Here is a 14,541-nt window from a genome sequence, read left to right on the forward strand (position 1 = left end):
AGACAAGTATGTAAAATATAGTTCTGTGCATGTTTAGGATCACCGCTCACCACACTTCTCCAATGCAAACAGTTGCTCAGAAACCTCAAGAGAGGTTGAAATTAATCAGACATAACAGCAGGCAGCGTTTCTCCTTTAACCTTTTTTTCTCAGTTCTCTCAAGGCTCCTTGTGTTCCTTCTCATCGTCCGTAGCTTGGGCTACCATCACCGGCAGAATTCCCTCTTGTATGCCTCTGAACTATTAAAACATAGCAAAACACCTATAAATGAATTTGGGTTTAAGCCATATGCCTGTGAGTTCCCTCTACGGTCTTGCACAAGGTCAGCAAAGGGACATTTTTACAAAATACAGAGGGGTCCTTTTATAAAGGCACACTGAAAAGTGGCTTGCAGTAGTGTAGGCGCGGGTTTTGGGCGTGTGCCGATCCATTTTTTAGCGCGCCTGTAAAAAAAGCCTCTTTTTTTTTCCCCAAAAATTGGCGTGCGGCAAAATCAAAATTGCCATGCGTCCATTTTGAGTCTGAGACCTTACCACCAGCCATTGACCTAGTGGTTTTAGAATCTGGGCGGTAATGACCTACGTGCGCCAAATGCCACTTGGCGCACGTCCATTAAGTGTGCCAGAAAATAAAAATATTTTTCAGATACACGTAGCAGACGTGTGCCAAAATTGAAATTACCGCAAGGGCCAAGTGGTAACCAGGTGGTAACTCCAATTTGACGCATGTTTGGTGCGTGTAGGCGCCTACGCAGCTTAGTAAAAGGGCCTCAGAGTGCCTAAGGCAGAAGTGACTTAGGTAGGAAAGAGTAATAGCAATAGGGCTACTTCTATATCATGATTACCAATTAATTGGCTCATCATGGATTTACAATAAGAGTCTAACGGTCATCTATGAGATGTCACAGATTCTGAGCGGATTAACTAAAACTAATAGATATCACTTCAAGTCTTATAAAATCTCAGTTTGTAACTGGTGACGGAACAATTGATAATTTGATTTAGCTCTAATGATAAGAAAAAGAGGATGAAAGCGATTGTACTGTAATTTTAACTTACCCAGTGTGAAAATGCAATTGATCATAAAAATGAGATGTTCTTTCAAGTAAAAGTATATTTATAAAATGGGACATGGATTGGGGGTGTGTTCCCAAATAAAATCTTATGGACGAATGTACATAATTTAAACTGTACATGAGCAGCAATTGGCAACCAATGTAGGTTGATCAAAAGAGGTGTTACTTGATCAAAGGACTCATTTTCAAAAGAGAAAAACATCTCAAAAATGGCATAAAGTAGCATTAATTGTGATTTTCAGAGATGTTTTTCTCTGCAATGCATGTAAATCACCAGAGGGCATGTTTGGGGCATTCACAAAACTTGGACATTTTTCTGCTATAATGGAACAAAGCGAAAACGTCCTGGGCTAGAAATTACTTTCAATCACAAGTAAGTCGTAAAAGGGTGCCCTAAATGACCAGAAGACCACTTGAGGGATTAAGACATAACCCTCCCTTATCTCCTAATGGTCACTGATTCCTTCCCACCCCGCAAAAGATGTGACAGAAACAGTACATACCAGCCTCTGTGTCAGCTTCAGATGTTACGGTTTGTCCTATTAGGACAGCAAGCAGGTCTCTGGAGTAGCCTAGTGGCTGGTACAGTGCACTGTAGAAAAGGGGACCCAAGCCCATAACCCACTGTTAACACTTGTGGTAGAAAGTGTGAGCCCTCCAAAACCCACCAAAAACCTACAGTACCTACATAGAGGTGATACCTGCAGGCATAAGGGCTATTGTAGTGGTGTATAGTTGGGTACACTAGGTTTTTGATGGGTTTTGGAGAGCTTCCCTTACAATAAAAGGGTGTAATGGTGAGATGTGTACCTGGGACCTTTTATGTGAAGTCCTCTGCAGCGCCTCCTAGGGTGTCCCACTTCTCTGTTGAGATGTCTGTGTGGCCAGTCTACTAAGAATCCTGCCCCCCATACATCCCAATGGCTTGCTTTGTGCGTTTTTCCCTTGGGCATGTTTTTTTTTTTCCTAAAAATGTTCCTAAAAGATAGACATATTCAGCACAAAAACATCTAGCAAATGGCCATTTTCAAAACAAAAAGCTGGACACTTTTCTGGTTTGAAAATGATCATGTTCACTACTAGATTTTTGGAAGTTTTTCCCAAAACGTCCAAAATCAGATTTTTGGAAGTTTTTTCCCAAAATGTCCAAAATCAGAGTTAGATGTCATATCAAAAATACCCCTCTACATCTTTTAGTATTTGAGATCAACCTAGCTGCCTTATTCTGAAGTGATTGAAGATGTTTCAGATGCTTATCTGAGTAAGCTGAATATAAAAAAAGTTACAGTGATCCAGCTGAGGTAAGTTGACCTTCTCACAGAAAAACACCTTCCATGCATCTCACAATAAATTGCCAGGTGGCACAGATGTTAAACTCTAGAGATCATTGATGTTCAGATAGGTTTCTCTAACAGCATGTGCCATCAAAGTAAGTATGAAGGTCAGGAAATTGAAGACAACTTGCAGTGAAACCTTTTCCACCTCAGACCATTTAATTTTCCAGCATAGATCCCACTATCAGGGATAGAACGATTGCAACAATTTTGGCAGACTGCGTTCCAGTGCAACTGCGAAGTCCGGATCCCGTAGCTAGGAGGGCTAAGGAAGCGAGAGCCAGTGTTGATTAACTTTAAGGAAACGTAGCACAAAATCTGGGGTGGTGATGTCTGAGAGAAGACTTAGCAATGTTTGCACTGTTCTGCAAGTTAATAAGGTGCCAGAGTTCATGAGACATTGTTAAACATTTTGTTGGTAGTAGCAAGGAGTCTGAGCAGATTTTCTTTTATTTACAAATGACCATTTAGAGGTTGCCATTTGAAAACAACAAATTGTAGTTTTAAAAATATATTTACAAAGCTCCTTTGATCTCTGGTCACATTTTAGAACTTTTGTTCCATCTGAAACATAGTAACATAGTAAATGATGGCAGATAAAGACCTGAACGGTCTATCAGAAGTACATAAGTATTGCCATACTGGGACAGATCAAAGGTCCATCAAGCCCAGCATCCTGTTTCTAACAGTGGCCAATCCAGATTACAAATACCTAGCAAGATTCCAAAAAAGTACAAAACATTTTATGCTGCTTATCCCAGAAATAAGCAGTGGATTTTCCCCAAGTCCATTTTAATAATGGTCTATGGACTTTTCCCCAAGTCCATTTTAATAATGGTCTACGGACTTTTTCTTTAGGAAGCCGTCCAAACCTTTTAAAAACCCTACTAAGCTAACCACCTTTACCACATTCTCTGGCAACGAATTCCAGAGTTTAATCACATGTTGAGTGAAGAAAAATTTTCTCTGATTAGTTTTAAATTTTCTACTTTGTAGCTTCATTGCATGCCCCCTAGTCCTAGTCTGCCCAATAAGATAAACTCATTTTACATGGTATGTGGTACTTCATATGTATACCTGAGTTTGATTTGTTGTTGTTGACACTGCTAATGAAGCAAAAGTCTTCATTAGCAGTGTCAACAGCAGAGTTCTGTTTCATAATCCCTCTTACCCCTACTGTGCAAAACATGTGCAGAATTATGACATGTCCTCCAGGTCCAACGTATTTTAAGAACATGGTTAAAAAAACATTTTAACATTTTGCATGAAGTTGCATATGATCAGAAATTCAACATCTCCTAAATAAAATTATTTTATTCAGAAAACAAAGATGTTATGTAAGAGGTACTTTATACTGTCCTGTTATATGATCTAGTTCTGCACAGAAGGAGCCCCCCCCCCCTTTGCTTGGGGATTCAGTTCAGGTTTCATATTCCACCATTCTTGTCTCCATAGAGGGGGGCATCTTAATAAGCTATTGAGCTTAGCAAGAACACTGTTCATTCAAATGCAGATGCACTCTCCAGACAGCCTAGAGAGACTGCAGAATGTCCTGAAGAAGTGTCTATTTTTCATGCACCTATCTGAATGGTTTTCTAATGATGGCTATGAAAAATATGAGCATGTATTCAGACAAGACCTTATATATGTCCTTCTGTCATTGGTACACTGTCTGGTTACATCTCAAGAGTCAAAAAGCAGTTATGTATTAACCATGAATAGATAAACTTAAAAAAAGCAGAACACAGTTTTTCCTGGGCAATCAATTTATTGCTGGTCCAAAAGTAAAGTCATGTAATTAAATCATTGAAAATTTCCCTTCTCTTTCCAAACAGTATATTAATCACAGTTTCTCTTTATCCTCAAAAATATTGCCTGGGAATCCTACAAAGGCTTGCATATGTCCTGTGGCAATGTGATTCTCTTCTAGCAGCAGCAGCATAGGAAGCGATTTGCCAGTGGTTTTCAGTAGCAATTTTCAAACAGTCTGTACCTGGATGAAGACTGTGGCCATTTTCAACCCATGAACTCTGTGCCATATTTTCAAAGTTGGAAGGATTTGCTCTTGCTTTTGTCTGCGAGTTCTTTTCAACCTAATCCTGTCTGGGAATGCTTTCTCTCAATGCAACTAAAAGTCCATGTGGAGGGGCATAATCGAATGAAAACGTCTATTTCCATGGGCGTTTATCTCCGAGAACGGGTCCGTGAAGGGGCGGACTGAACCGTATTTTCGAAAAAAATAGACGTCCATGTTTTATTCGACAATTTGTGAGCTGGGCGTTTTTGTTTTTCAGTGATAATAGAAAATGAAAGCGCCCAGCTCAAAACCGAATAAATCCAAGGCATTTGTTCGTGGGAGGGGCCAGGATTCGTAGTCCACTGGTCCCCCTCACATGCCAGGACACCAACCGGGCACCCTAGGGGGCACTTTTACAAAAACAAAAAAAAGGTAAAAGAGCTCCCAGGTGCATAGCACCCTTCCCTTGTGTGTTGAGCCCCCCAAATCCCCCTCAAAACCCAATGCCCACAAGTCTACACCATTATTATAGCCCTAAGGGGTGAAGGGGGGCACCTACATGTGGGTACAGTGGGTTTGGGGGGGTTGGATGACTAATAAGCATTAAGCAGCACAATTGTAACAGATGGGGGGGGGGATGGGCCTGGGTCCACCTGCCTGAAGTCCACTGCACCCCCTAACAACTGCTCCAGGGACCTGCATACTGCTGCCAGGGAGGTGGGTATGACATTTGAGGGTGAAAATAAAAAGTTGTGAAACATCATTTTTTGTGGTGGGAGGGGGTTAGTGACCACTGGGGGAGTCAGGGGAGGTCATCCCCGATTCCCTCTGGGGGTAATCTGGTCATTTAGGGCACTTTTTGGGGCCTTATTCGTGAAAAAACAGGGTCCAGGAAAAGTGCCCTAAATTCTAGCTACAAACGCATACTTTTTTCCATTATCGGCGAAAGGCGCCCATCTCTGTTCGGGTGATAACCATGCCCCAGTCCCGCCTTCACCACGCCTCCGACACTCCCCCGTCAACTTTGTACGCTTCCGCGATGGAATACAGTTGAAAAAGTCCAAAATCGCCTTTCCATTATACCGATTTATTCGGTTTTGTGAGATAAACGTCTATCTCCCGATTTGGGTCGAAATCTAGGCGTTTTTCTCTTTCAATTATAAGGTGGATAGGCTCTTAAGGGCCTTTAACTAAAGTGCATTAGATTTTGCACTTAACTTGCTGTAACGCAGAAAAGTAATGCATGCCAACTGCGGAACTGATGTGGTTCCTAGTGGGGGGCACGTTCAGCATGTACCCTGCACATGCCACATTAAAATGCCCACTTATGCTGAATATATAACTAATTATAATTTTCTTTGGATTATACTCCTTCGGAGTTGCTGAGCTAGGCTCCGTAGTCAGGCTGATGTCACTGTTGCCATTATGCTCTGAACTTCAGAACCCGCGAAAAAAGAAAAAAAAAACCTTCCATGCTTCACAGCTGATCCATGTCCAGTGACCCTCCTCTCTCCCCTGCCCCCCTCCAGCCACGCAGGTTGTGTAGCGAATTCTTCGGGGCAGGCAGGAAAGATCCCCGGTCCTGCCTGCCCGCTGCTGGCGCTGGCGCTGAACCCTCCCCCGCTGCTGGATTGCTGTTTAAAATGGCTGCCGAGACTTGCAAGGGCGGCCTCCAAGACTTCAGCAGAAGTCTCGCGAGTCCGCCATTGGAAGTCTTGGTGGCCATTTTGAACAGCGATCCGGCAGTGGGGGAGGGTTCAGCGCCAGCAGTGGGCAGGCAGGACCGGGGATCTTTCCTGCCTGCCCCAAAGAATTCACTACACTACCTGGGTGGCAGGGGGGCAGGTGAGAGAGCAGGGTCATTGGATATGGGTGGCTGGAGGGGGGCAGGGGGAGAAGAGGGTCGCTGGACATGGGTGGCTGCAGGGGGGCAGGGGAGAGAGGAGGGTCGCTGGACATGGATGACTGTAGGGGGGCAGGGGGAGAGGAGGGTCGCTGGACATGGGTGGCTGCAGGGGGGTCCTGAGACCAGAGAGGTGGGGGTGGAAGGGGGTCCTCAGACCATAAAGGGGGGGTCCTGAGAGAGGGGGGTGGGGCACACACTCACTCACTGTCTCTCACATACACTCTCTCAGACACACTCTCTGACTAACACACTCTATCTCTCTGTCACACACACACACACACACAGTCTCACACACACAGACACTCTGTCTCTCACACAAACACACACACACTCTGTCTCTCTCTCTCTCTCTCTCTCTCTCATTCTCTCTCTGACACACACACTCCATCTCACACACACACACACTCTCTCTCAAACATACACTCTGAGGAAAACCTTGCTACCACCCGTTTCATTTCTGACAGAAATGGGCCTTTTTTACTAGTATTACATAGTAATCAAATGGCAGTATTTTGTAAGGATTGTAACTTTCAGTTGCTAGCAAGGGCAGCCTAAGGGTTTTTTTAAACAAAGGTGCGCTAGCATTTTTAGCGCACACGCTAAACACTATAGACACCCATAGGAATATATGGATGTCTGTAATGTTTAGCGCAGTGGCGTACCTGGGGTATTTGACACCTGGGGCCGATAATTTTTTAACACCCCCCTCCAAAACCCAGTATTACACATACTGAGAATACAAAACACAACAAATGTCATTCATGACCTACAGAGCAATTCTACCATATCTTAAGCAGTAACTTCTACAAGTCACATAAGAGTGTACCCAGGAAAAGGCAGCATCTTAAACATTGCAGTGAGCAGTAGAACATCAACCATCTATTGTAAAACTAAACTAGCCAGAATAGTACAGATCATCGATCCTGCATAGTCAATGCCAACAGAAAACCATGTCTTTTTCACAGACACAGATACGCCCTAATCCATTATAGAATAAGTAACCACAAACTGGTTTTTAATCATTGTGAATGCTAAGACCTGCTAGTGAGCATTAGCAGTATAGTAAATTTTAAATAAAATATAAACTAACAATATAAATATTTAGACAAAAATTAAACTGAACCCCAAGAAGGCAGAGTCTGCATACAATGCAACACCACAGAAACAGTGATAGTGATGTGTGTCCCTAGTAATGTGCAAAATATAAAGATAGCAGATGTAAAATTGCAAAAACTAGCAAATACCAATCCCCACGTTACAAATTAACAAATAGAAATAAAACAAATAAGGAAAACAAGACAATACCATTTTATTGGACTAATACATTTAGCATTCAGAGGCCAAAACCTCCTTCCTCAGGTCAATACAGTATACTGCTATAACAGTATCCTGTCCTGACGTGAGGAAGGGGGTTTCTTTCTTTACAACATCCGTAAAATCTGCCCCTTTCTTTCCAAGCACTCTACCAAAACCCTCATCCACACCCTTGTCACCTCTCGTTTAGACTACTGCAATCTGCTTCTTGCTGGCCTCCCACTTAGTCACCTCTCCCCTCTCCAATCGGTTCAAAACTCTGTTGCCCGTCTCGTTTTACGCCAGGGTCGCTTTACTCATACTACCCCTCTCCTCAAGTCGTTTCACTGGCTCCCTATCCGTTTTCGCATCCTGTTCAAACTTCTTTTTGGCGAGGGAAGTCTGGATATTGGGGGTGATTGGGGGTTGGGGGAGGGGACAGGTGCTTCTGGCAGGAGGGATCAGGATGCATGAATATCAGGAGCAGTTATTTTATAAAGCTGCTCTCACCCATTTCTGAGGTAAAGCTGGGTACCTTCCCCCCCATTTGCAACCTTAAATAAAATTTCTGCTCCCAGAATAAAGTGGAGAGACATGGATGTGCAATCCTCCACATCCTTACATGTATTTTATCAGAGGCTCTGCATTTGGTAGAGGCTTTATAAGACACAGTGGGAATTTTCCACATGCAGCTCTGGATGCCTTAATTCCCCTTTCCACATTCTCTCTAAAATTGGCTTCTAAATAATTAAACAGACATTAGTGATAGACTGTGAACTACAGCCCTGTTGGGATGGTTTCTATTTATTGGTCTTGAGCCATCAGAATGGATTAAGTGTGAAGAAACTTTTTTTTGTACAGAGAGCTGTAAAATTAACCAAAGTTATGTGGATACCTTTAACTCAATATTCAGCTGGACCTATCCAGATCACTCTGATACTGAATATATCCAATTAAACTTATCCAGATAACTTTATGACACCCCTGTATTTTAACCAGTTTTATTCAGCTAACTTTAGTTTGACAGCGCTGAATATCGGTACTGTCCAGCAGAAGTCAAACCTTGGACCTAGAATGCCTCAATGGTAGTGGCTACCATGGCCAGCAGCTTAGCTGGACAAAACATACATGCTGAGCAGGGGAGAGGGAAATTTGAAAAGTTATGTCTGGGTAACTCACAAAGTTATCCAGCAAATCTCTTAAATAGTGACTGGACTGGCTGTGAGATTGTGAATGGAAACAGTATTATGTTCCATAAAGTCACCATTTTTTAAAATTAAGATTTTGTCATAATACAAGAAATAATTGGGAATAAGAAGGAAATTACATAAGTATACTGTCACAGTTCCAAAAAGGTGAGCCCTTGGGCCACAGCCAGATTAGTGCTACCTATGGGCTCATTTTCGAAAGAGGACGCCCATCTTTCGACATAAATCAGAAGATGGACGTCCTCCAAGGGTCGTCCAAATCAGTATAATCGGAAGCCAATTTTGGACGTCCCCAACTACTTTCTGTCGCAAGGATGGCCAAAGTACAAGGGGGCGTGTCGGAGGCATAACGAAGACGGGACTTGGGCGTGCCTAACACTTGGACGTCCTTGACCCATATTGGAGAAAAAGAAGGATGTCCCTGATGAACACTTGGACGACTTTACCTGGTCGAGTTTTTCTTACGACCAAGGCACAAAAATATGCCTGAAATGACCAGATTACCACTGGAGAGAATCGGGGATGACCTCCCCTTACTCCCCCAGTGGTCACTAACCCCCCCCACCCTCAAAAAACATATTTAAAAATATGTCATGCCAGCCTCTATGCCAGCTTCAGATGTTATACTCAGCTCAATGACAGCAGCATGCAGGTCCCAGGAGCAGTTTTAGTGGGTGCAGTACACTTCAGGCAGGCGGACCCAGGCCCATCCCCCCTACCTGTAACGTTTGTGGAGGAAACAGTGAGCCCTCCAAAACCCACCAGAAACCCACTGTACCCACATCTAGGTGCCCCCCTTCACCCGTAAGGGCTGTGGTAGTGGTGTACAGTTGGGGGTAGTGGGTTTGGGGGGGATTGGGGGCTCAGCACACAAGGTAAGGGAGCTATGTACCTGGGAACAATTTATGAAGTCCACTGCAGTGCCCCCTAGGGTGCCCGGTTGGTGTCTGGAATGTCAGGAGGACCAGTGCACTACAAATGCTGGCTCCTCCCATGACCAAATGGCTTGCATTTGGTAGTTTCTCAGATGGACGTCCTTGGTTTCGAAAATCTCTGAAAATCAGAAACGACCATGTCTAGGGATGACCACATTTCAGGATTTGGACGTCCCTGACCGTATTATCGAAAGAAAGATGGACGTCCATCTTGTTTGGAAAATACGGGTTTCCCGCCCCTGGATCGTGACATTTTGCAAGGACGTCCAAATTGAAATGTGGATGTCCCTTTTGAAAATGCCCCTCCTGGTCAACCTGGGGGTTAGCTGGGCCCCGACTGGCAGAAGGACAGACAGAACTTGGCACCAGGCTCAACAGCAGCTGAAGACAAGGCTCGGCTGGAACTGAAAATGAGGCAGGAACTTGAAGTAAGGCTGGACTGGAACTGAAGACTTGGAAAGAGCTGAGGCAAGGCTAGACTGGAACTGAAGACTTGACTGGAACTAAGGCAAGGCTAGTTGGAGACTGGGCTAGGCGGACTGGAGGGGAGACCAGGCTAGGTGGACTGGAAAGGAAAGCGGCAAGGCAGGTAGGGCGAGGCTGTAGACCAGGCAGAAAAGCAAGGCTGGAGAGATGAGACTGGCAAAGCAAGGTTGCAATATACTGAACCAAGCAACCCTTTGCAAAGGTCCTAGACAGGAAGTCAAGGTGTCTCTCCCAACTTTGTCGCCTCCTATCTCTAATTTGTAAAATTAGTTTCTTTGGTGGATGCATATATGCGTGTACCCGGAAGGTGGCATCAGCCAACACAGGAGGAGCTCTAGCGAAACAGATCAGCACCCAGGGGAGTGCCGTGGGGCCTGATAAGAAGAAAAAGGAGCATTGGGGCGGGGAGAACGGCCATGGCCATGACATATACAAAAACAAAAATATAATTCTTAAAGTTCACATCAAGAAAAATACAAACACCTTTTTAATAACAGATCCCCTACTTCCAAAGTCACCAATCTATGATAGATTCAATAAGGATAGGTTCCAGCAGTGGCGGGCTGTACTCTCAAGATTGTCCTGAGCCAGAATCACATCATCTGCAATGTGCCCCCTTGCTCCCCCATCTCACCCACTGCAAAAAGGTGGTATATCAAAATCCATAACCCTTTACCACGGCCACTGCAGGGGAGACAGTGGACGGAGAGCAGTTTTTAAGAGTGGGGCTAGAATTTGCTCCCTGACTTCCTTCCCCATTAATTCATTTGTCTCTACTCTCACATTTCCTAGTTCAGTGCTTCCTAAATTGTGGGTCACAACCCCATTTTGTTGTGACTCAGAGCAGAGCAGGGCAGAGGCATACAAGCTAACATAAGCTAAGGGTAAGAATCCTATAATGGAAATGTTATTACCTGTCTAGAAAATGGTATAATCATGGCAGAAATGATTCCCCAGTCACAGCAGCCATTTTTTGAGCAAAGCCAGAATGGGCAAGAATAACTGGGCACTGCTGTTTTCCCAACTACACCCCTAGACCACCAAGGATTATAAGATAGGTCTGGGGGGGGGGGGGGGGGGCGACAATTCCTGTTGTGGTGTGAGGAAGGGGGATAAACAGGAGAAAGCACAAATTTTTGGCTCCCACTAAAAACACATGGTCATTTTCAGCCAAAACAGAAAACATGGCCAAATTTACCTTTTGGCCAAAGCCTAAACCAAAACCAGGCCAAAAAAGGATTTGGGGCCGGTATTGGCACCATAACCGAAATTCGGTTTGCCTCTACTAGAAACAGGGAGGGCAGACTCGCTCGCACAACAGGATTCCTGTGTCCTGAACACATCTCACAGGGCCTATATTCAGTGGTATTTAACTGGATAGTGCCACTGAAAAATGTCTGTTCAGCACCCAATGCAAAACTGGCTATTTGGGGGTCTTTCTGGTGGCAGAGTCAGCACGTGGCTGGTTAAGTGCCAATATTCAGCACATAATCGGCCAAAGTAACCGCATAAATTGAAACACATAAAAGTTAGTCCTACCTTTATACAATTTGCCATAACCAGTTACGTGGTGAATATTTTACTTAACTAGCTATGTTTTTGCTGGCTCCATTTACCCAGAAATTCAGTGCTGGAGCCCGGACATGGTTCGGCATTGAATTTCCTGGGATAACGCTAGCGGCGAGCAGCATAAGGCTGATTGCTGTTGGCTGAATATCAGGCCCTTTTAGGACCCAAAGTATGTGCTTAATTTTCCAATGCCTTAATCTGAACCTACCCCAGGAACAAATATTGTTGACAGTACACATGGAGGGGCATAATCGAACGAAAACGGCTATCTCCATGGGCGTTTATCTCCGAGAACGGGTCCGTGAAGGGGCGGACCGAACTGTATTTTCGAAAAAAATAGACGTCCATGTTTTATTTGACAATGTGTGAGCTGGGCGTTTTTGTTTTTCAGTGATAATGGAAAATGAAAGCGCCCAGCTCAAAAACGAATAAATCCAAGGCATTTGTTCGTGGGAGGGGCCAGGAGTCGTAGTGCACTGGTCCCCCTCACATGCCAGGACACCAACCGGGCACCCTAGGGGGCACTTTTACAAAAACAAAACAAAAGGTAAAAGAGCTCCCAGGTGCATAGCACCCTTCCCTTGTGTGTTGAGCCCCCCAAATCCCCCTCAAAACTCACCGCCCACAAGTCTACACCATTACTATAGCCCTAAGGGGTGAAGGGGGGCACCTACATGTGGGTACAGTGGGTTTGGGGGGGTTGGACGACTAATAAGCATTAAGCAGCACAATTTTAACAGGTAGGGGGGATGGGCCTGGGTCCACCTGCCTGAAGTCCACTGCACCCCCTAACAACTGCTCCAGGGACCTGCATACTGCTGCCAGGGAGGTGGGTATGACATATGAGGGTGAAAATAAAAAGTTGTGAAACTTCATTTTTTGTGGTGGGAGGGGGTTAGTGACCACTGGGGGAGTCAGGGGAGGTCATCCCCGATTCCCTCCAGTGGTCATCTGGTTATTTAGGGCACTTTTTGGGGCCTTATTCGTGAAAAAACAGGGTCCAGGAAAAGTGTCCTAAATTCTAGCTAAAAACGCATACTTTTTTCCCATTATCGGTGAAATGCGCCCATCTCTGTTCGGCAGATAACCACGCCCCAGTTCCGCCTTCGCCACACCTCTGACACGCCCCCATCAACTTTGTCCGCATCCGCGACGGAGTGCAGTTGAAAACGTCCAAAATCAGCTTTCGATTATACCGCTTTATTCGTTTTTGTGAGATAAACGTCCATCTCCCGATTTAGGTCGGAACTTGGGCGTTTTTCTCGTTCGATTATAAGCAGGATGATAACCCAATAAAAAAAAATATATGATTCCATTATTAGTTTTCACAGTACAATTAATAACAACAAATAACTGAAATATAGATCAGAATGAACAAAAATGTATCCCATAAGGCATAGGGAATTATTTACAAGCCTTGTAAGTATGTGTGTGTCCATTCTGTGTGTTTGTGGTATGCATGTGTGTGTCGTGTTTTGTGTGTGTGCTGTCTGTCTGTCATATATGTGGAGGGGTAGCTGTGGGGGCTGAGAGTAGTTTTGAGGGGTAGAGGAATAGTTGTGGGGTTAATTTTTGGGGTGGAGTACTTCAGGAGGGGCAGGGTAGTTGCAGGGGTATAGTTTTTGGGGTGGGGCAATTATGGGAATAGTTGTGGATTAGCGGTTTGTGGGTTGGTGAGGCAGTTGCAAGGGGTAGTTTTGGGGGTAGGGGCAGTTAGATGTTGGTCAGTTGCAGGAGGATAATTTTAAGGGGTGGTGAAATAGTTGCTCGAGTAGTTTTGGGGGAGGGGGTGCTAGGTCATTTGGGGTACAGAGAAAGTACAGAACAGGGTGAAGTAGTTTGAAAGGAACAATTCCCTAACTTCTGGCTCACTTTAACTTAGCTTCTATTCTACAGAAATTGAAACTGCTTCTCCCATAGAAATTAACTGAGACATTTTTTTAGAGGGGGGAGGCCTTATTTCTCTGGAACTTCTGGTCCAATCTGGCCCATTTTAAAACTCAATGTGTCTTTTTACCAGCTTTTTTACCCATGTCATTAAATTTATGGAATCTGTTTTGCCCCTAGATAGACAGACAGACAGCCATTCCTGACTGCATTTGTATATTCTTTTCAACTTTGGTTGGGTTGGAAGAATAAAATGCTAACGTAATTCAAGACGGTATGGGATAAGCACAGAGGACCTGTAGTTGTGAAGTGAGAAGAAGCTGGAAATAATTTGGGGCCCACGGTACTGCACCAGGAATGAAATTAGGCAGACTAGATAGGCTGTCTTTATCTGCCATCTTATTCGCTGTTTTAAATTCAAATACCAAAGGAGTTCTGGGTGGCAGGAAATGTATGAGACAGATCAGAGCACCAGCTTTTCAAAAACAGCAGATTCATTATATCGGGTATTGGCATACTCATAGAAAAAGTATCTGAAATCATGGAAAAGACAAATAGCTTCTCACAAGGCTCTATAGCTTTTCAGAACAAGTTAAAGAACATTGAGCAGCTACTGGCTGACACCTTCTGTGTCACAATGAATGTGGAATCGCTGTACAGCAACATCCTCCATACAGATGGCATAACACTACAGCATGTCCCAAACTCCTAATGACAACTTCTATGGACCATGAACATACATCAGAAACTGCTGCAAAACTAAGGGGTCCTTTTACAAAGGCACGCTGAAAAGTGACTTGCGGTAGTGTAGGTGCAGGTTTTGGGGGCAAA

Source organism: Microcaecilia unicolor, chromosome 5 (assembly GCF_901765095.1).
Source record: "Microcaecilia unicolor chromosome 5, aMicUni1.1, whole genome shotgun sequence".
Lineage (NCBI taxonomy): Eukaryota > Metazoa > Chordata > Amphibia > Gymnophiona > Siphonopidae > Microcaecilia > Microcaecilia unicolor.